The sequence below is a fragment of the Oryctolagus cuniculus genome, chromosome 3 (genome assembly GCF_964237555.1).
Source record: "Oryctolagus cuniculus chromosome 3, mOryCun1.1, whole genome shotgun sequence".
Lineage (NCBI taxonomy): Eukaryota > Metazoa > Chordata > Mammalia > Lagomorpha > Leporidae > Oryctolagus > Oryctolagus cuniculus.
Genome location: NC_091434.1, coordinates 105,076,893 through 105,097,441, shown reverse-complemented (window position 1 = coordinate 105,097,441; position 20,549 = coordinate 105,076,893). Strand labels below are relative to the sequence as shown.

The 20,549-nt window shown below is 41.5% G+C and overlaps 1 pseudogene; it reads left to right on the top strand.

The window, feature by feature from the left end:
* Positions 1-125: 125 nt before the first annotated feature.
* LOC138848875 (ubiquitin-fold modifier-conjugating enzyme 1-like) lies at positions 126-20,074 on the top strand (annotated as a pseudogene).
* Positions 20,075-20,549: the final 475 nt, after the last annotated feature.

Genomic DNA, 20,549 nt, shown 5'->3' with positions numbered 1-20,549 from the left:
ACTAACTTCAGGCCTGGCAAGATGGGGTCAAGGGATCTATCACTGTGTATGGGGGAAATAACCTGTGAGATCCCCATAGAACCAAAAAAATTATCAGTGTCTACACTCAGCTCCCGACAGCTCTCATGGATGTGGTGGTTGATATAGTAATGAAGTCCTCTAAGCAACTGTCCCAGCTAATTAACCTGGCCAAACCTCCCTTAACGTGGCTACAACTCATCGATCTGTCTCTTGCCCTACTTTATCAAGTACCCAATTCTACATTATCCTCGGCCCTTTACCAACAACAATGCTTTATATCTGTTCCCCTTGGGGAACCTCCTATTGCAGTTACCCTACTCACCAGTGTTCCTGCTTCTAAGAATTCTTAGAGAATTCTCAGAGAATCATCAGTCATCTTCCTTTTGATTCTGGAGGGTAGGATGCAACGTGTTGGATTACTACCATAACAGAACAACCTAACTGGCTTTGGCCACCTAACATTCCCTGGGTCATTAATATAACCTTTACTTCGACAGCTTCCTTCTCTAGCCCACCTGGAACTTCATTTCTCTGTAATCATACCCTATACTCTTGTATCAACCATTCTACACCTGGTCTATGTGTATTGGTGCTACTCTTCTGCATCTAATGTTACAGGCTAATCCGTCTACCTGCAAGAAATGAGCAATCTTTCAGTCCTGGTTGGCATCAGCTTTGCAGCTTCCCAAGCCAAAGCCTTCACCAACCAGACAGTCAACCAAATGCTGCTACAGGGCTATACTCAGCTCCCCACATGAGAGATAGTGGCTTCAGACTTGTCTCCCTAGGTCAGCAGGAAGCAGCTATAAAAAATCAACCATCGCCCCTTCACCCCTCCTGGAATTTTGGGCCAATGTAATCCCATACAACGTCTGCTTTATAAAAAATAAAAGGGGAGAATGTGAATAAAATGGTGCTGTCTTATCTGTGGTGCCATTTATGCCCAGGATGCCATCTTAGGCTCTAGCCCCCAATGGCCTTTTTGCACAGTAAGTTTCAGTCCTAAGTCCCATGGCCCAACCACAGGTGTCAGCTCTACTCCCACCCTAATGGGATTCATTGCTCCTACTTCCCTGGCCCCACGGCAAACATATAACAGGACCTGCTTCTAGCACACATGCTCTCTCTCCTGATTCCTCTCTCTCTTACTCTCTCACCCTCTCTCCCCTGCCTCGCCCATTGGGCTTCCCCCACCCAGCAATAAACCGTTCCCGTAACTCTGGTGTTTGGTCTGTTTTGTGATGGCCTTATACATTTTAATATTCTTTAGTCCATTATGTCATTCTACTAACCCTTTAAGATGGAGGGTCATCTTTGTACAGTAGGATTTCAAGGTTTTAAAAAAGTTTTATTTATTTATTTGAAAAGCAGGGCAAGAGATAGAGAGAGGGATGCAAATGGATACAGTAACAGCGACAGCAACAGAGACAGAGAGAGATCTTCCATCTACTGGTTCACTCCCCAAATGTTTGCAGCAGCTGGGATGGTCCAGGCTTAAGCCAGGAGCCTGGAACTCCAACTGAATGGTAGGGAACCAATTAGCTGAGGTTAACACTACTGCCTCCCAGGGTGCATAGCAGCTGGAGCAAACAGAAAGCAGCATGAGGATTTGAACCCAGGCACTCTGACTTGGAGTGCAAGCATCAGAACAGGAGTCCTAACCACTGCACTGAAAGCCTGTCCTCAAGGAAGCTTTAAGAAACTTATTTGATATTTCTTATTTTTTTAATAATGAAACTGTCATTCTTATAAAAACTGTACACCTCTTTGGGTAAGTAAATGGTAAGTAATTTAATAATTACTACTCTACTTGCTAAAACTAAGTAAAGAATTACTACTCCTCGCTAAAATCAAATCGATAGTAAGGCTTTACTAAAGAGCACATGAACTCTCAGTCACCCAGTGAGGAAGCCTTCAACCCAGTCTGATATTCGTTGTTTCATACCATAGGACTACCACTTAATGATGCACTGTAATCACATAACGGAGCCAACGTTCCTGCCTAACTCCCAGCTTTTCCCCAGGGAGTACATCAGCCTAGAGAGCCTATTTACACAAATGAATTGCCATGCTTTGTTTTTCATAATAAGTAAAATTGACTTACATTGCCCTCTTTTCTTAGACAACTTCATCAATGGTTTTTGAATTATAGGTTCCAACAAATGAAACGACAGTTACCCTATCAGATTTCTGAATATGAACACTAAACCATTAATCATATTGATATGTACTACTGACAAAGGAAATCTGTGAGACACACAAGACTGATGGATATAGGGCCATGATGACCTTGAACGAGTTCACCAGATGGATAATAATCAAGTCTCTGCAGAGCAAATGATAGCTTTTTGTAAAAATCACATGTGCAAAAACAAGCAAAAATAGAAAGAGCATTCTATTTGAAGATAGAACATAATATTTTATAGGATAGTATTTATAAATATGGCCTTTTCTCCCTCCTATAAAATCCTTAGCATAAAATACAAAGACACCTGTTTCAGTTTAATGTAATGGGAACATAGAATTTTTTTAGAAGAAAAATAACCACAAATACCTATCAGTTAATGATAGAATGTTCTATAATAAGTTCAAGGGATGGAAAAATTGGCTTCTCCCTACAGGGTAAAATGTTACAAAAGAGTAGGGTCAGTCACATACTGATTCATCAAGTTAATTTATGCAGTTCAGAAAAAAGCATGAATTAATTTAGAATGTTGCATTATACATCATCATATATTCTCAAAGTTTAATATGCTGCCTTGCATATGCTAGATACTAAGTAATGATGATCAATGGATTCGGTTTTCCTCAAGCACCTTATACCATATGTGTTTATATTATCATGGTAACTTAACCAGAAACCCATCAAAATTATAATGTTGCTGTTAGCATTAGTGTGAATCTTATTTAGGACAATTTCTGATACTTAAAATTGTTTTAGAAAATATTTATTTAAAAGGAAGTGAGAAAAAGATAAAGTGAGAGAGAGGGAGGGGGAAGAGAGAGAGAGAAAGAGAGAGAGGAATCTTCCCTATCTTCCAACTGCTGGTTCTGGTTCACTTCCCTAAATGCCTGCAGCAGACAGCTGGACTGTACCAACCCAAAGTCAGGAACCTGGGATAACATCTGGTTATCCCACGTGGGTGGCAGAGACTCAAGTGTTTTAGCCATCATATGATGCCTACCAGTATAAGTTTTAGCAGGAAGCTGGATCCAAGTGAAATAGAGTAGCTGAAAATCAAACTAGAAACTCTGATATGGGGTGTGGACATCCTAAGTGGCAGCTTAACCCACCACACCATAACACCCACTAATTGGATATTTTATTTTTTTGCATTTGTTTTATGGAGTATTCCCAGAATCCAAAATGAAAGCATGATTTTAGGATTTTGACATACGCTCATTATAAAAATCAGCAACTTTCTCAATTGAATGCTCTGCTATTGTAGGTCACAAAAACCATGAAATTTCTAGCATATATTCACAAAAAAAGATGCAAAGTCACAGAGAATATTACCTCTTAAGTCTATGAAATTACAGTGATCTAAATGTATCTTTAATGTATTTTGAGTGTTTATTTAGTAGAAATAGCATACACTAAATATTTTGTCACTTTAAAATATAAGTATTAGAATGTTATTTCTGAAGTAGAAAAGGACTTCTTGATAAGTCACACAATAGAACGAGTGTGGGTGATTCTGTACCTGGCTGGGACATTGCCTGCCTAGCCCATGCAGAGGTTAAGAGGGCATGGCACGGCATGCTCCCAGGGAAAAACCCTGGATGAAGGCTCAGCACACTGGGACCCCCACACATGACTTGGCTGCTGCCAGGCACATTCCGCCCCCCCCCCCACTTCCTGTTGAAGGGCCTTGTAATTGTCAACTAGGCCAACAGCTCCCCGGTGTGGCCGGCCTAGACCCATAAAACCACCTTGAAGGCTACATAGGCTATATGACCTTCAAGCTGATTGGAGAAACATAGAGGAACCAGTATTGGCTTTATCCTATAGAATTAGTGTTGCTGCCTTGAGCTAGCTACTCTCCTTTACCTGCCCTATTTAAGCCTGTGCCTGATTGTTAATAAATGGACACATTCACCAAAACCTGTTTTTGGTGCTTCTTGTCATTGCCCCCCCCCCCCCCCCAACCTGACACTATGGGCCTTGCAGGATGAGCCCATGAACAACTAGATAAAAATAGCCTTGCAAGATGGCATTGTGAAACCAGACTTCCTGGGTTCAAACACTAGTGTGTTAACTGCTCATTAAGTGACCTCTCTTCCCATGTTCCTTCATCTGTCAGTTAAATGTTGCCATGATACCATCAAAGGATGGTCATGGGGATTCCAGAAGTTACATACCAAACTCACAAGGAAAACTCAAAAACTTTAACTACAGTGATTATTAGTTGGTCATGAAAATACATTATTAAGTGCAGATAAAAAATAAAACAACGTTCACATTAAGGGAAATTATGACTGAGGCTAGACAGCAAGTACCTGGAGAAGCCAGCCTTGTTCCTGAGATTTTGGCCAAAGGCACATGGCCTTTCTGTGCCGATCTGACTAAGCTGATGATCCAAGAAGCCCAAAAAGCCATCTGGGCTAGGCCACAGAAGCCCCACATTGAGGGATGTGAGAAACCTCACTTAGCCCTGAAGGTCTACATGCCTGTGCTCTGTGCTATGTGAAGTAGCCCCATGGCCACATACTCTAATTAGACAACGGGGCAGCTGGCAAATGCACAGAAGCTCTTAGGCTAGCCAGAAATGGACTGGAGTAGTCTCTCCTGAAAAATACGAAATAGGACTCATTAACTTCTGATCTCAGAAATTTTAAGTAACAAATCTAGAGCAACTGGGCATTCATTTACTGATTTCTGAAACATACATTTAATCAATATTTACTGAGTACCTCTTTGGTGTGAAGCATTATTCAAAGCAAGGCAGAAACTGCAGTTTAAGAAATATCTTCCTGACTTTATTGACCTCCTTTCTAGTTGGTGAAATAGAAAAAATGTATACATGAGATACTGATAGGTACTTTTAGAAAAATAAAAAAAAAATAAATAAAAATAAGAAAAAAAAGAATACAAGAAAGTAGAATATTGGATGGAGTGGCTAGGGAAGAACTTTTTAAATGTTAGGTATGAACAGAGATTTAAATGCAGTGAAAGAGGCCGGCGCCGCGGCTCACTAGGCTAATCCCCCGCCTTGCGGCGCCGGCACACCGGGTTCTAGTCCTGGTCGGGGTACCGGATTCTGTCCCGGTCGCCCCTCTTCCAGGCCAGCTCTCTGCTGTGGCCCAGGAGTACAGTGGAGGATGGCCCAAGTGCTTGGGCCCTGCACCCCATGGGAGACCAGGAGGAACCACCTGGCTCCTGCCTTCAGATCAGTGTGGTGCGCCGGCCTCAGCGCGCTGGCCATGGCGGCCATTGGAGGGTGAACCAACGGCAAAGGAAGACCTTCCTCTCTGTCTCTCTCTCACTGTCCACTCTGCCTGTCAAAAAATAAAAAAAAAAAAAATAAATGCAGTGAAAGAACAATCTGTGCAGAGTTGGAGAAGAGCTTCAGAAAAATAAGGGCATGTGCAAAGGCCCTAAGGTGAGAATGAGCTTGACATATCTGAAGACCAGTTATGAGGGTCATAGCTGAATTGGAAAGTCATAACACAGATTCAAATACCAAGTAGCCACTGTAGTACACATATGGGAGTACCTCGTTAACACGCCACACACTGGGGCTGGTGTTGTGGCATAGCAGGTAGATTCACTGCCTGTGATACCAGCATCCCTTGTGGGCACAGGTTCATGTCTGAGATGCTCCACTTCTGATCCAGCTCCCCACAAATGGCCTGGGAAGATCAGCAGAAGATGGTCCAAGCGTTTAGGTCCCTGGCACCCATGTGAGAAACCTAGATGAAGCTCCTGGCTTCGGTCTGGCCCTGTACTGGCCATTGTAGCCAACTAGGGAATGGACTAGCAAATGGAAGTTCTCTCTCTGTCTTTCCCTCTCTCTGTCTGTAACTCCCTCTCTCTGTCTGTAACTCTTTCAAATATATACATACAAGGGCTGGTGCTGTGGCATAGCAGGTAAAGCCACTGCCTGCAGTGCTGGCATCCCATATGGGCACCAGTCGGAGTCCTGGCTGCTCCATGTCCAATCCAGCTCTCTGCTGTGGCTTGGGAAAACAGTGGAAGATGGCCCAAGTCCTTGGTCCCCTGCACCTGCGTGAGAGACCCAGAGGAAGCTCCTGGCTCCTGGCTTCTGATCATTGCAGCTCCAGTTGGGCTGTTGCAGCCAACTGGAGAGTGAACCAGCAGATGGAAGACCTCTCTCTCTCTCTCTCTCTCTCTGCCTCTCTGTGTAACTCTGACTTTCAAATACATAAATAAATCTTTAAAAAATGCATACATACATACGTACATAAATAAACAATTTTATTTATTTATTTATTTAGACAGGCAGAGTGGACAGTGAGAGAGAGAGACAGAGAGAAAGGTCTTCCTTTGCCGTTGGTTCACCCTCCAATGGCCGCCGCGGCCGGCGCACCGTGATGATCTAAAGCCAGGAGCCAGGTGCTTCTCCTGGTCTCCCATGGGGTGCAGGGCCCAAGCACTTGGGCCATCCTCCACTGTACTCCCTGACCACAGCAGAGAGCTGGCCTGCAAGAGGGGTGACCGGGACAGAATCCGGTGCCCCAACTGGGACTAGAACCCGGTGTGCCGGCGCCGCAAGGCGGAGGATTAGCCTAGTGAGCCGCAGCGCTGGCGAACATAATCATTTTTAAAAGTGCCAGTTTGAAGGACCATAATGGAACAAACCTCCAGGGAGACTGAGATGCCATGAATGAATAAATCGGTAAGAAAGCTCTGCAATCTCAGGAAAACTCCTTGACGCTTTCTAAATCCTGCTGATGTCTTTTATGCAAATAGTCTTTTCCTGTAGTTATCCTTATGGGTGTCTGCCTCTTGCTTTTCAAATATTTCAGAGCAACATGAAAGATCTCATTTTTTTTTTTTTTTTGACAGGCAGAGCGGACAGTGAGAGAGAGAGACAGAGAGAAAGGTCTTCCTTTGCCGTTGGTTCACCCTCCAATGGCCGCCGTGGCCGGTGCATTGAGGCCGGCGCACTGCGCTGATCTGAAGGCAGGAGCCAGGTGCTTCTCCTGGTCTCCCATGGGGTGCAGGGGCCCAAGTACTTGGGCCATCCTCCACTGCACTCCCTGGCCACAGTAGAGAGCTGGCCTGGAAGAGGGGCAACCGGGACAGAATCCAGTGCCCCGATCGGGACTAGAACCCGGTGTGCCGGTGCCGCAAGGCGGGGGATTAGCCTAGTGATCCACAGCACCGGCCTTCATTTGGTCTTAATGCACTAGAAAGACTAGTCATTATTATCCCAAATTCCAGGTAAGGAAATTGAGATATTGATAAGTTAAATAAATCAGCCAAGCTTCTAAACAGAAAGCTTGGTAACAGGAAGTATGAGAAACCCTGTATTTTCTGTCTCAACACTGTGTGTCTGTATTGGCAAAATTAAGGTTATGACGTTCTTTCATCTTAGATACAGAGTAAAATTTCATAGAATTAAATCACCTTTTCTGGGCCGGCACTGTGGTGCAGCAGGTTAACACACTGGCCTGAAGCTCCGGCATCCCATATGGGCGCCAGTTCTAGTCCCGGCTGCTCCTCTTCTGATCCAGCTATCTGCTATGGCCTGGGAAAGCAGTAGAGGAAGGCCCAAGTCCTTGGCCCCTGCACCCTCGTAGGAGACCCAGAGGATGCTCCTGGCTCCTGGCTTCAGATCTGTGCAGCTCTGGCCGTTGCGGCCAATTGGGGACTGAACCATCAAATGGAAGACCTCTCTCTCTCTCTACCTCTCCTCTCTCTGTGTAACTCTGACTTTCAAATAAATAAATATAGGCCAGCACCGCGGCTCACTAGGCTAATCCTCCGCCTTGCGGCGCCGGCACACCGGGTTAGAGTCCCGGTCGGGGCGCCGGATTCTGTCCTGGTTGCCCCTCTTCCAGGCCAGCTCTCTGCTGTGGCCAGGGAGTGCAGTGGAGGATGGCCCAAGTACTTGGGCCCCTGCACCCCATGGGAGACCAGGAGAAGCACCTGGCTCCTGCCATCGGATCAGCGCAGTGCGCCGGCCTCAATGCACCGGCCACGGCGGCCATTGGAGGGTGAACCAACGGCAATGGAAGACCTTTCACTCTGTCTCTCTCTCTCACTGTACACTCTGCCTGTCAAAAAAAAAAAAAAAAACACGCAAATAAATAAATATATAAAATCTTAAAAAATCCTTTTAAAAAATCACCTTTTCCTCATAATGTCCATCTTTAAACTGAAGGGGATCTGTCTTATAATAGAAGGAAAGAAGAAGCAATCAGCAGATAAAAGAGGAGTAGGGAAAAAAATCACCATCTTGAATATTGAAATAACACTCTTTCTACATGATACTTCACTAATAAGTTTATTTTAAGCTAGTCACTAATACCTGGGTTCTATCATCCAGTTGCTTTGACTTTTGCCTGTATTTCTCAGCCTCTATTCCTTCCCATTTCCAGGCATCACCAGTTTCATGTTTAAATTATCTGTCATCCATATCCTAGTGCCCTATGATTCATACACTGTGTGCCACGCATCCATAGTACACGATCAACTAATGCAGAGCAGTTAACGCTACGGGCCTGTAACCCATTTCTCAACGTGATGCACACCATGAAAAGGCAACTGAAATAAAAGATGGGGGTGGGGGGGGCAGTGATTTAAGAGGCTGCCTGGGCAACAAGAGTCACAATTTCCAAATGTGCCAAAAATTCATTAGGGTTCCATGTCAGATTGCAATAATCTCTGTAGCAATGGATTAATAAATATGGTGATGCACGCGGTATGGAGGCTGCAATGACACATGGCGGACTTCTGCATAAGTAGTGTCTTCCTGTGATCATGTTCTCCTCTTGAACTATCCGTGTTTCCTGATTTGTCTTAATGAAACTTGAAGGACTTTGCAAACAACCTGCCCAGAGTAGAAAATGTTGAAATAAATCACAGGGGCCATCAACTGCAGTCCAAGCTTGGTGAGCTTTCCAAAGACATTTGATACAGAAAACACAGGAAAATGTCAGTTACTCTATTTATGCCCTATAGCTAACTAATTCCATGCTAATTTCATTTCTATACCAGGATTCTTTTTCCTACATGTGTTGATGTATGGGTTTCATGAGTTAATTCTCTGGTTTTCAATACAGGCAGGGTGGACATAAATCCCAGGCTTGTGTAGAAGAGGCATTTGTTCCATGCTACTTATTATCAGCACAAGCACATTGCAGTCTTCGCCTATTTATCAAGATACTGCTGCTGTCCTGCACAATTTCCAAGAAGCTTCGTCTACCTTGCACTGGAGGTGTGTTACAGTCCTTACGATTTCTTTATTATTATTTTTATTAGGGTTTTTATTTCTCCGGGACTGATCGGGAGAAAAGTTTGGATTGTGTAGAAGTTACTCAGAAAATGGAAAAAGAAATTAGCTAGGGCTTACTGCTCTGGCAGAGGCATCACAGGATGCATTTGCTTAGGCAAGCTGGCATTCATGGGTTTCCCATCTGTGGTTGCAGGAACAGGAAATAAAAATGGGCTCTTTGGATTGATGGTTCCCTTTGTTTTCTTTGACCCCTCTAATTTATGGAATTCCTTCTTGAAAAAAGAGTTAATTGTGGGAGAAGAGTCTTTGCTAAATAAAATAGAGCATAAGGAATTTTGGGGACTCCACAGGAATACTAATTAATATTTATTGAGGGACTTATTAGGTGTTAGGCACTGTGTGAAATGTTTATATGCATTATGTAATATATTCCTCATAACAAGCTTATGAGTGAGTTACTGTTTTTATTTCAAGTTCACAAAGGATAAAACTGAAGTTTAGATTGCTTATACAAAGTTCCCCATGTTCTCACATCTAGTAGAGTCAAAATTCCAACACATACAAATTAACCCCAGGGACCATGTTCACAATCATTACATCCTGGTGCCTTTAATATTGACCTTTATTGATTCTGTGTTCTTGTCTCTCCTCTTTATTTGGGGAATATATCTCCTAGCATCATACAGGAATAATCTCCTAGCTTTAAAATTTTTATTCTATTTCCTAGAGATTGACCTTATCTGTGGACTCCAGAATGAAGATAGCACTTTTTTGACTTAATTAACTTTGGTCCAAAAATTTATCTTTAAACATCAGCTCCTATATGACGGTGATCTGGACTTTGGGTAGAGGAGAACTCCTTTGAATTTCTCTATTTTTTAACTTACATAGAGATACCCTCAGTTATCAGTACCCATAACAAGTGACTTATTAACAGCAAATATCAAGGCCCATGAAACACTGCTGGCCAGTGACAGATGAGCTAATGAGGCAATGGCTATTGTTCCTTGCTAGTCATTCTTCCCTCTTTTAATGGAAGTACCATGTCTGATTTTTAACTAGACACATGGCCAAAAGAAGACAATATATCTCATAGACTCTTGAAATTATGATCATATGACTAAGTTTTAACCTACAGAATGTGAGAAGTGCAACAATCTGTGGAGCATGCTGAGGATGGAAGAAATGCATTCTGCTCCTCCCACATGGCTGGAGTGTGGATGTGATAGTGATGCTAACTCAGACCATGCAGTAAGGGGCAGCAGGGTCCTAGGAAATGCAGAGCAACAAGGCAGAAGAATCTGGCTCCCTGGACTTGATGAAATGAACTTGTTGCATTAGAGGTTGACTGCCACCCTCTGTTGTATAAAGAGAAATGCCATTCTCCCTTGTATGAAGGGACTTTAGAATTCATTGAAAATATGAATTAAAATATGTTTATTTTTTTGCAAAAATTTAGAAATCTATGCATATGAGTGGTCTTCAAAATTCATAAAGAGTATTTGATATAAAAAAACTATGCATGGATTTGAATTTCAAATATTTTTGCACAAAAATAAGCTTATTTTATTTTATTTTTATTTTTTATTTTGTTTTTACAGGCAGAGTGGACAGTGAGAGAGAGAGAGAGAGAGAGGAAGGTCTTCCTTTGCTGTTGGTTCACCCTCCAATGGCCGCCGTGACCGGTGCGCTGCAGCCGGCGCACCGCGCTGATCCGATGGCAGGAGCCAGGTGCTTATCCTGGTCTCCCATGAGGTGCAGGGCCCAAGGACTTGGGCCATCCTCCACTGCACTCCCTAGCCACAGCAGAGAACTGGCCTGGAAGAGGGGCAACCGGGACAGAATCCGGCGCCCTGACCAGGACTAGAACCCCTTGTGCCGGTGCCGCTAGACGGAGGATTAGCCTATTGAGCCAAGCTTATTTTAATTACATGTTTCCCACAATTTTTTTAAGTACACACATATGTACAGTGTCACTTTCCAAAGCAATAAGAGCTGATTCTATGCTTTACCTACCACAAATACATTAACCTGACCCAAGTTTTCCCCATTTCTTTCCCTTGTCTATAAAGGAGGACCAAAGAGCATTGAGGAAATAAGACAGTGTCTGGAAAACACAAAGGTTGTATTGAGCTAGGAAATAGAGAACTTTTTTTTTGGTTTGTTTTTGGGAAAAAATACCCAAGTAGGACCAAAATATCGAGAGTACTAGTGCACTGATTTTTGTCAGTCACCTAGATTCTAGGTATTTTATCTGCACAATGTTAAATCCTCACTCAGTCAATGACTTAGTCATTCAAGGTATTGAGTTCTATTTCAACAAAATATAGAGACATTAACAGATTCTGTAGAGGGTTCCCATGTCCTGCTTTTAAATTTCAGCCATTGAATAGCCTAGCAATTAAGACATTTGTTAAGATGCCTCCATTCTACATTGGAGTACCTGGGTTCAGTTCTCAGGTAGTGAACATCCTAGCAGGCAGTACTGATGGCTCAAGTGGTTGGGTTCCTGCCACCCAAATGAGAGTCCTAGATTGAATTACAGCTCGTAGGTTAGGCCTGGCCAGCCCAGCTCTTGTGAGTATTTGAGGAGTGAACTAGCATAGCAGTTGGGAGCTATCATTCTCAGTCTCTTTCTCTCTCTGCCTCTCAAATACTTAAATTTATAAAAATTTCAGTGGACTGAAGAATCACTGGGAAGATTTTTAGATAAGCAGATTTCTTAGTTCCATTCCAAATGTGTTCCATGTGTGCAACCTACGACCTGACTTTCTAAACGGACTCAATGAATTGCTGGCTCACCTGTGCCTCCAAATGTACAAGATACTGAGGTTTGCAAGGAGTGTTGTTATAATAAAAACAGTAATAATTATAGAAACACTTAATCATTTACTGACCTAAATAATATAACAGTGTCATCTTCAAAAATTTTGTACTTATTACATGCTGGGCACTATACAAAATTCTTGACAGGTTATTTAATCTTCACAATCAATAGTCAGCCTTTATTAATCATTCTCATCTTTAGGTGTTGCTGCAGAGGTTTGATAGGTTTAGATAGACTTGCACACAATGTAAGCTAAGAAGTGATAGACATTCCAAGTCTCTTCTGGAATTTCTCCTTTCAATGTCCAAGTGTTTAAATCTACGATGCTCAGACCTCTTTGATTCTTATAGTCATCACCATTCAGATAGAAAAAATATGCTTCAAAGGTTACCCAAGTAAGGACAGTAGTGAGCACATAGATGCTCATTATGTCTGTCCCTGCCCATAATCCTTATATGTTAAGACACCGTTTGGGATCCGTTGGCGGGGGGGGGGGGGGGGGGGAGCAAACATGGAATCAATGATAAGAATAAAAGAGCCTAAAAAATGTGTTTCCTTAGAAGAACACTCTTTGCAGTGGGTAAGCCCTGGCTTGGGATGCCTGCATCGCATATCAGAGTGCCTGGGTACAAGTCCTGGCTCTGCTCTTGATTCCAGCTCCTTGCTAATGCACATCTAGGCAGCTGATAGGTGATGGCTCAAGTAGTTGGGTCCCCGCCACTCATATGGGAGGTCCTGCTCTAGCCTTGCCCAACCCTGGCTGTTGCAAGCATTTGAGGAGAGCGAATCAGCAGATGGGAGCTCACTCTGTCTCTGCTATTCAAATGAACTTAACACAAACTGTGTTTCCTGAGTTTAATATTTTTATAAACCATCTTAGGTATTTCACATACACACACATACGTTAGAGTTATAAAATTCCTTTTAGTAGGTTCCTAAGATTGTGACTACCCTATTTTCATAATTTAAAATTCACAATAATATAAAATATTTTAATGAACTGTTTCATTTTATGGTTTAATTTTATTAATTTTTGTCTGTAATTGGCTGATTTGATTAGTGTTTTTCACTTTTATCTGGTTTTGTCAGTGAGCATATGAATATAGATTACATACAGGGAGTCTTAGAAAGTTCATAGAAATGCATATTATGAAAAAATATGCAGAGACTTCAAAATGTTTTGTAGCAAAATAAATTTTACTTTTAACTCCATTTCCATGAAGCTTCTGATGTGCCCTCTTGTATGTGTGTGTGCATACACGTATATCTGTGCCTGTCTCTGTGCCAAACAAATTATTCCTGTATGCACTTCCACATTTACATCACAACTCTGTCTCTGCAGTAAGAGCAAGAATAATGTGAATCACAAATTCATTTTAAGTTAGCATGCTTATTTGATGATTTTTAAAATTTAAAACAATACTTATATAAGCCAGGTACCAGCATATATCAAATTTCATGGGGTCCTGGGTTACATAAGGAAGTTAAACAAAGACATTAACACACAAGATGTTACCTTTAACTAAAAGACAGCACTCTCATGTTTTGTTTTGTAATCAGGGTTTTTAATCCTACAGTACTACTCAGAAGAGGAAAAAAAGTCTCCACTTTCAATGAAAATAAAAATGCTAGTATTAAATAGATTAATATCTAATTTTATACCTTCATTTATGTGGTATGCAAAATTATCTTAAATATATGTTATAGATGAAGTGGCTTTCTACCAAATTGAGCCTTTTCACAGTGGAAAATGTTAACATAAATTGTAGCATAAATCATTGCCTCATAGAATACCAGAAGGCGCATATAAAAACCCATATCTTTACTGCACATATTTCCCATTAACCATAATCTATTAGTAATTGAAGTTCATTACAAATTCTTGTAGACTTTATTGCTATCATGCTGCATGACATACCGAACCTGGCTTGCATAACAAGAAGTCCTTGCTGGGAAATATCCTATTAACAATGACAGTGCATTTGTCATTGTGATAATAAACCCAAGAGCTGCCTGTAGACTATAAATTATCTAGGCGCCATTTGTGCTGCCCTGGCTTGAAGGTTTGTCAGTACTTCCATTTAGAACCCTGATTTTCAGTGAGTTGTAACTCAACTATCAGAATCTGCAGTGAGTTACAACTTTGCATCCAAGGACTTAGCTCAAGACCTTTTTGGAAACAATTCTTGAGTGTGATTTACATTTTCCTATCAGAAAGCACAAAGGTGTGCCTGAGTGGGCACAGTAGTAATGAAGGAATCTGTGAGACATGATCATTTCCCACCAAGACAAATAGGTTTAGATATGATCCAGAATACCTATGGCTACTTAAAAATCAGAGTTTAGGACAGCCCCAGTTCTTGTGCCTTAAAGGAAATTATTAATTTTTAGAAGGGTAACATCTAAATGTCAGCCATCCAAGGCAGCTGCCTATGCCAAGTGAGGTTTCCTCTCATGCAAGAGTCTCACGTTCCATTGCCTTCAGATCAATAACTATTAAAAAATAGAAAATTTACACAGAGTAGTGAGAAAATATTACTGTGAAAGGACAGGGGCATTTGAGAGGCAGATGTAAATTTGAAACAGAAACAGTCGCAACTGTGTAAATAGATGTGCCTCTGGCTTGGAGATGAGCGTTACCAGTCTGTGACATTTCTCAGCCAAGGTGCTGGAAGCCAGCAGGGCCAGAGGTTTCTGCAGTCCTTTCTGCATTCGCATTATGTGATGTTCTGGCTCTTCTATCTTTGATCTTTTCTGTATCGGCCTCAAACTGGGGCTGTAGAAAATTACAGTTACCTGAAAGCGTCTCCCAGTTCCCAAGTTAGGGATGTGTATGTCCGTGTATACAGAGCAAGTATTCAAACCTGTCCTGTCTCAGGCTCTATAGAGAGTGTCTGATGAAGAGGCTAACCCGCTTTGCTTACCTGTGTTCTGATAGACCCAATGCTGGTACAGTGGGAAAGTCAAGAGTGAAGGAGTCGATTCTAGCTCTCAGAGGGGTTGCTGACTCCTTAGGATTGGTGAGTAGAAAAACAAATATCATGTAAGATAGAGTGAGGCATAAATGCAAAATTAAACTAACACGGTACTTGAGGGAATTTAAGGCAACTGATTCTTGCTAGAGGATCAAAGAAACAAATTTCACAGGCAGGACACAATTAAACAAGATCTTTAAAAATTCCAGCATTTTTTAGAGAACTCTCTTCCCAACCACACAACATAATGTCCTTCTCTGTTATACATCATACCGTGAAGAAAATAATAAATTCCTGCTCTAGGAATGACCGTTATTTTACAGTGGGTGAAACTAGTTTACACTTGCCTAACTTCTAATAATGACAAATACAAATCCTAGCTAAATATAGCAATTGCATAGAGAACAGGAATGAGAGAATGAAACAACTCAAGCATGGCTGAACGGAAATTTAAAGAAACAGGCAATCTGGGTCTATGTAGCCTGTTTCCAATGGTTCCCTGTGCCTTCAGCTTTACTTCATTGTTAAAAAAGGAGAGCACATATGCCCATTCATTGAATTTATTTCCAAACATTTTTCAAGGAATCTAATAGCTTATGCAGTGACAGTTCAGTCCTTTGCTTAACAAGCTTACTGGGAAGAACTGGATGTAAATTCCTAAACCTACGTCTCAGACACTATGCTATTACTTCCTAATATCTGCTGCATTTCATTCTTGAAAATCATGAAATAGCTTTTACAATTTCTGTTCTACTGGAGAAGAAACTACTACACATACAAGTTACAGAATCTGAGACAGGTTAAGATTTTCCAAACATCAAATAGTTATTATGTAGTGCAGTAGCTATTCAGACTCCAGCTGGCTGACTGCACAGGCTGCACTATGCTCTCCAGCCTCCGTATACCCCTCTCATTGTCTTCTAACTAATCTCTAATAATAAATTCGGGCACTGAAACAGTCAGTGTCTACACTCTAATACTTGGTCCATGTTACCAATTATTGCTCAATTTCTCTTTCCTTTTTAAACCCAAGTAATTTCATTGATCTCTCTCAGACTCTCAAGAGCTATTCCAGAATGTAGTGAGTTAGTATTCAATGGCAAAAAAATTTCTCAAAATTATTTTCTACTTAATATATGCTAAACTGATCTTCTGTATATAAAGAGAAACAAAAATGAATCTTGATGTGAATGGAAGGGGAGAGGGAGTGGGAAAGGGGAGGGTTGCGGGTGGGAGGGACGTTATGGGGGGGAAGCCATTGTAATCCATAAGCTGTACTTTGGAAATTTATATTCATTAAATAAAAGTTTGAAAGCAAAAAAAAAGTTCATAGAAGATAAATATTATGAAAAAAGTATGTGTGGATTTCAAAAATCTTTTATATCAAAATAAATATGCTTTTAAAAAAATTATTTTCTTTTAAAAGTGATTTGTTCAATCAAAATAATATAATATTCCCTTAAAAGTATTTAGGGCAATATTTATGATTAAATATATATTTGATAATTATTCTGGTTTCTGTATCATTAAAGCACATAGAATACTCCCAAACCTAGATAAAAGTTCTGACGTCATGGGGTTGGCATCGTGGTGCATTGGGTTAAGCTGCTGCCTGAGACATCGGTATTGCTCACCAGAATGCCAGCTGAAGGATGGCTGCTGTGCTTTCAGTCCGGCTTCCTGATAATGTGCTTCAGAAGGCAGAGGAAGATGGCCCAAGGGCTTGGGATCCTGCCACTCACACGGGAGACCAGGATAGAGTTTCTGAGTCGTGTTGTGGCCATTGAGGGAGTGAACTATAGGATGTAAGATCTCAATGTCCGTCTGTCTGTCTCTGTCTCTCCCAATCCCTCTGTTACTTTGCCATTCAAATAAATAAACAATAAAACTTTTAACAAGTTAGCCACTCTAACTTCAAATTCAACAATGTGCCCATATTCTTTTCTTTCTCCTTTAGCATCTTGGGCATTTGGTGATGGAAATCTGTCCCTTGACTTGTTTTATTTTCGAACTCCACCCCAGTGTTCTGAAAAATCAAAGATATTTTCCTCTCTCAATGGTTATGTACTTTTATAATGGTGGACATGATTTGCAGAGTACACAGAGTATTGAAATATTCTCAACAAACACTGGAGGGTCACTTGATTCCAAATATTGTCCAGCTACTAGTTTTTCATTTGGAACCAACTTATAGCCAACGAAAGCATGATGAGCCATCTGTTCATTCTTTTTCTCATTCTCAAGAATTTGAAACAATTATTGCTATTGTTTCTTTGAAAGTTTACCAGTTTCTGTGCATGTTATTTTATCTATCAAGTTTTAAGTTTTACATTAAAACAAAAATAGATGATTCAGGAGAAAGTAAAGATGTACATGTCTTATCCAATGTATCACAAAGTCTTTCCTGACAGGGAACCAAAGAACAAGGGCATCAAATGCACGACCCTGGAATAAAGCACATTACTCCAGTAATGTTTTGCTCTCTCTGCCTTGGCCAAGTTCCAAAGTTCTCATGAGCTGAAGATGGTTTGAACTCAGACTAGGGAAAGAGGTTTTGGAAAAGCAAGCACATTGGACATAAAAGAGAAATTTTGTTTGTTGTTTAGTGTCGGGGAGGAGAGACATATGCCCAATTCTGTGCCAAATATGTGAAGCAGCACAAAAAGTCCATTTTAAATGTCGAGATCTGATAGTGTGTATACTTGAGTCTTCATACTAAGTGAAGCCCAGGGAGACAGCAAAACCCACAAAGCATTCTTTCTATAGTCACACATAATTAATACAGAGGAAAATGGTCACTTCTAATATAGCATGTCCAAGCCTGTTAAAGAGCAAGGGGGGCATTGTTCCTATAGGCAAGAGAGTGACTGAACATGCATTTAAAGATCCTTCTCCACTAGATCCACTGCCATCCAGGTGAGTGTTGTATGAGTACTGAAAGAAAGATGGTATTCAGCAGATCTCACATTTAGGATGAAGAGACAGCTGTAGAGGGCTTCTTGGGTAGAGAGATTGGAAGCTGGAGAAAGCATGAAGCCACCAGTGTTTACACTGCTCTGCTTTTCATGGCATTGTAGTTATACAGAGCATGCACTGGATCTCCCTCAGCAAAAAAGCTGATTTCCTCCACCCCAGATCTTCTAGTGTTGACACTAGAGAGGAGGACGGGAGAAAAAAGTTTTCAAACTTCAGCTTTTCCTTGAAATGACTGAGTGATCTCCTATTTGTTGAATTTATCTGAAAGTGACCAGATTATATTTTCCACCTTTAGGTGGAAATAAGGTTAAAAGCAAAAGGAAGAGGCCGGCGCCGCGGCTCAACAGGCTAATCCTCTGCCTAGCGGCGACGGAACACCGGGTTCTAGTCCCGGTCGGGGCGCCGGATTCTGTCCCAGTTGCCCCTCTTCCAGGCCAGCTCTCTGCTATGGCCCAGGAGTGCAGTGGAGGATGGCCCAAGTGCTTGGACCCTGCACCTCATGGGAGACCAGGATAAGTACCTGGCTCCTGGCTTCGGATCAGCACGGTGCGCTGGCCGCAGCGTGCCAGCCGCGGCTGCCATTGGAGGGTGAACCAACAGTAAAGGAAGACCTTTCTCTCTGTCTCTCTCTCTCTCTCTCTCACTGTCCACTCTGCCTGTCAAAAAAAAAAAAAAGCAACAGGAAGAAAGTTTAGCTTGCAAAAAATAAAATTTTGCTTTTGTGACTTTCACACTATGTATCACTCAGATAAGGACTCCAAAATCATTTAAGTAAGTTTTTTCCTCCCCCTCCCCTCAAAATCTATACTACCAGCTTCAGGATGTGCCATCTTGTCCTTGGTATGATAGTGAAAGCATCAATGCTGACAAAAATAAGACTCAATTTCAGATGTGATACTTTACATTCCAATAACTCCTTCTTCCACTTTCATGCTAATTTCTCTAAGTGTGTAGAGATATTACCAACCTGAATCTATCCAATTTCCATGCATTTTCTCTTAGGTGTCACACAGCACAGCACAGTGAAGATCATGTCTTAAACACAACCCAGTGTGTGTGTATTCATGCTTGTGTACCTCACCTAGGAGAAGAATTCAGGCTTTCCATAATTACAGTAACAAGTCAATACTTAAAGAAAGTTTCAACAGAGTCTGAGCATGAACAGAAGTTGCTCCTGAGGCTCCTGCAGTGCTTTTAATGCTAGGTACCACATTCAGGACAGAATGATCCATTTCCATTCAGTCCTTCCTAATACAGCCGCTAGCAGGTGACCAGATAGCAGATGCGGCCATGTGGCGTGTTGTGTCTGAGATCTCAGTGCTGAAGACTAACACTGAACCCCAAGATGGGGAGTCATGGGTGCAGAGACTGAAAGAGGAACAGCAGTCCTTTATCTGCATCAGCTGTGTTTCTGCAGTCAGCTGTGTCTCACGGGTATTGTGGTATATAGAGAACAAGAATGTGACCATGATTGGTTCCAGCTGGAGTCCAGTGAAGAAGGGGCTCCAGGGTTTGAAAAATGCTGGTACATTCAAGACCTCCATGAATATAAGTTCGATATTCCTATCACATATACACTACTGTTTCAGAAATTGCAGCCCCTGAGTTGGATGGAAAGATAGCAAAAATATACAGAGGTGGAAAAATATGCCTGACTGATCACTTCAAACCTTTATGGGCCAGATATGTGCCCAAGTTTGGACCAGATCATCTCATGGATTTGGGGCTGCATCCAAGACTGGCAGTGGAAATCCCTTTTCTATTTTTTTTTTTTGACTCAGCACAAAGAGAAACTTAACCAATTAAAGTTCAAGCCATTGAAGCAGGACAGAGGGACCTTAGTAGGCTGACTTCCTACTTTCCTATGTATCATTCTTATTCATCTGACTGCTTTCTCCCCTCTGCTAGATGTTACAAAGTAGCTGCAACAATTCTTCCTGGGAAAAAACACAGTATTGCTTCTGAGTCTTAAAATTGGGCTGCACAGGAAATGGAAGAGAAGGGAAGGACTTGGACCTTGCAAAACCAAGAGGGAATTTTCATGCCCTTTCTAGGTGGAACAATGTGAGATCCTGGAGGCATAGGGGTAACTGAAATTGAGGAAATTGCTGTTTTGGCTTTTAGAAACAAACTTTCAATAAAATACAAAAAGGTGTCTCTTCTGTTAAATTTTTTTTTTCAACAAAAAACAGCCATACAAGAAGTCCTGATTTCCAGGCAGTATCTCATTCTCTATCCTCTAAAATTGACAAAGTTCTTTTCTGATTACATTTTCCTTTTTATAATTGTTGTTAACTAGTTAATTAATTTTTTAAGGAATACAAA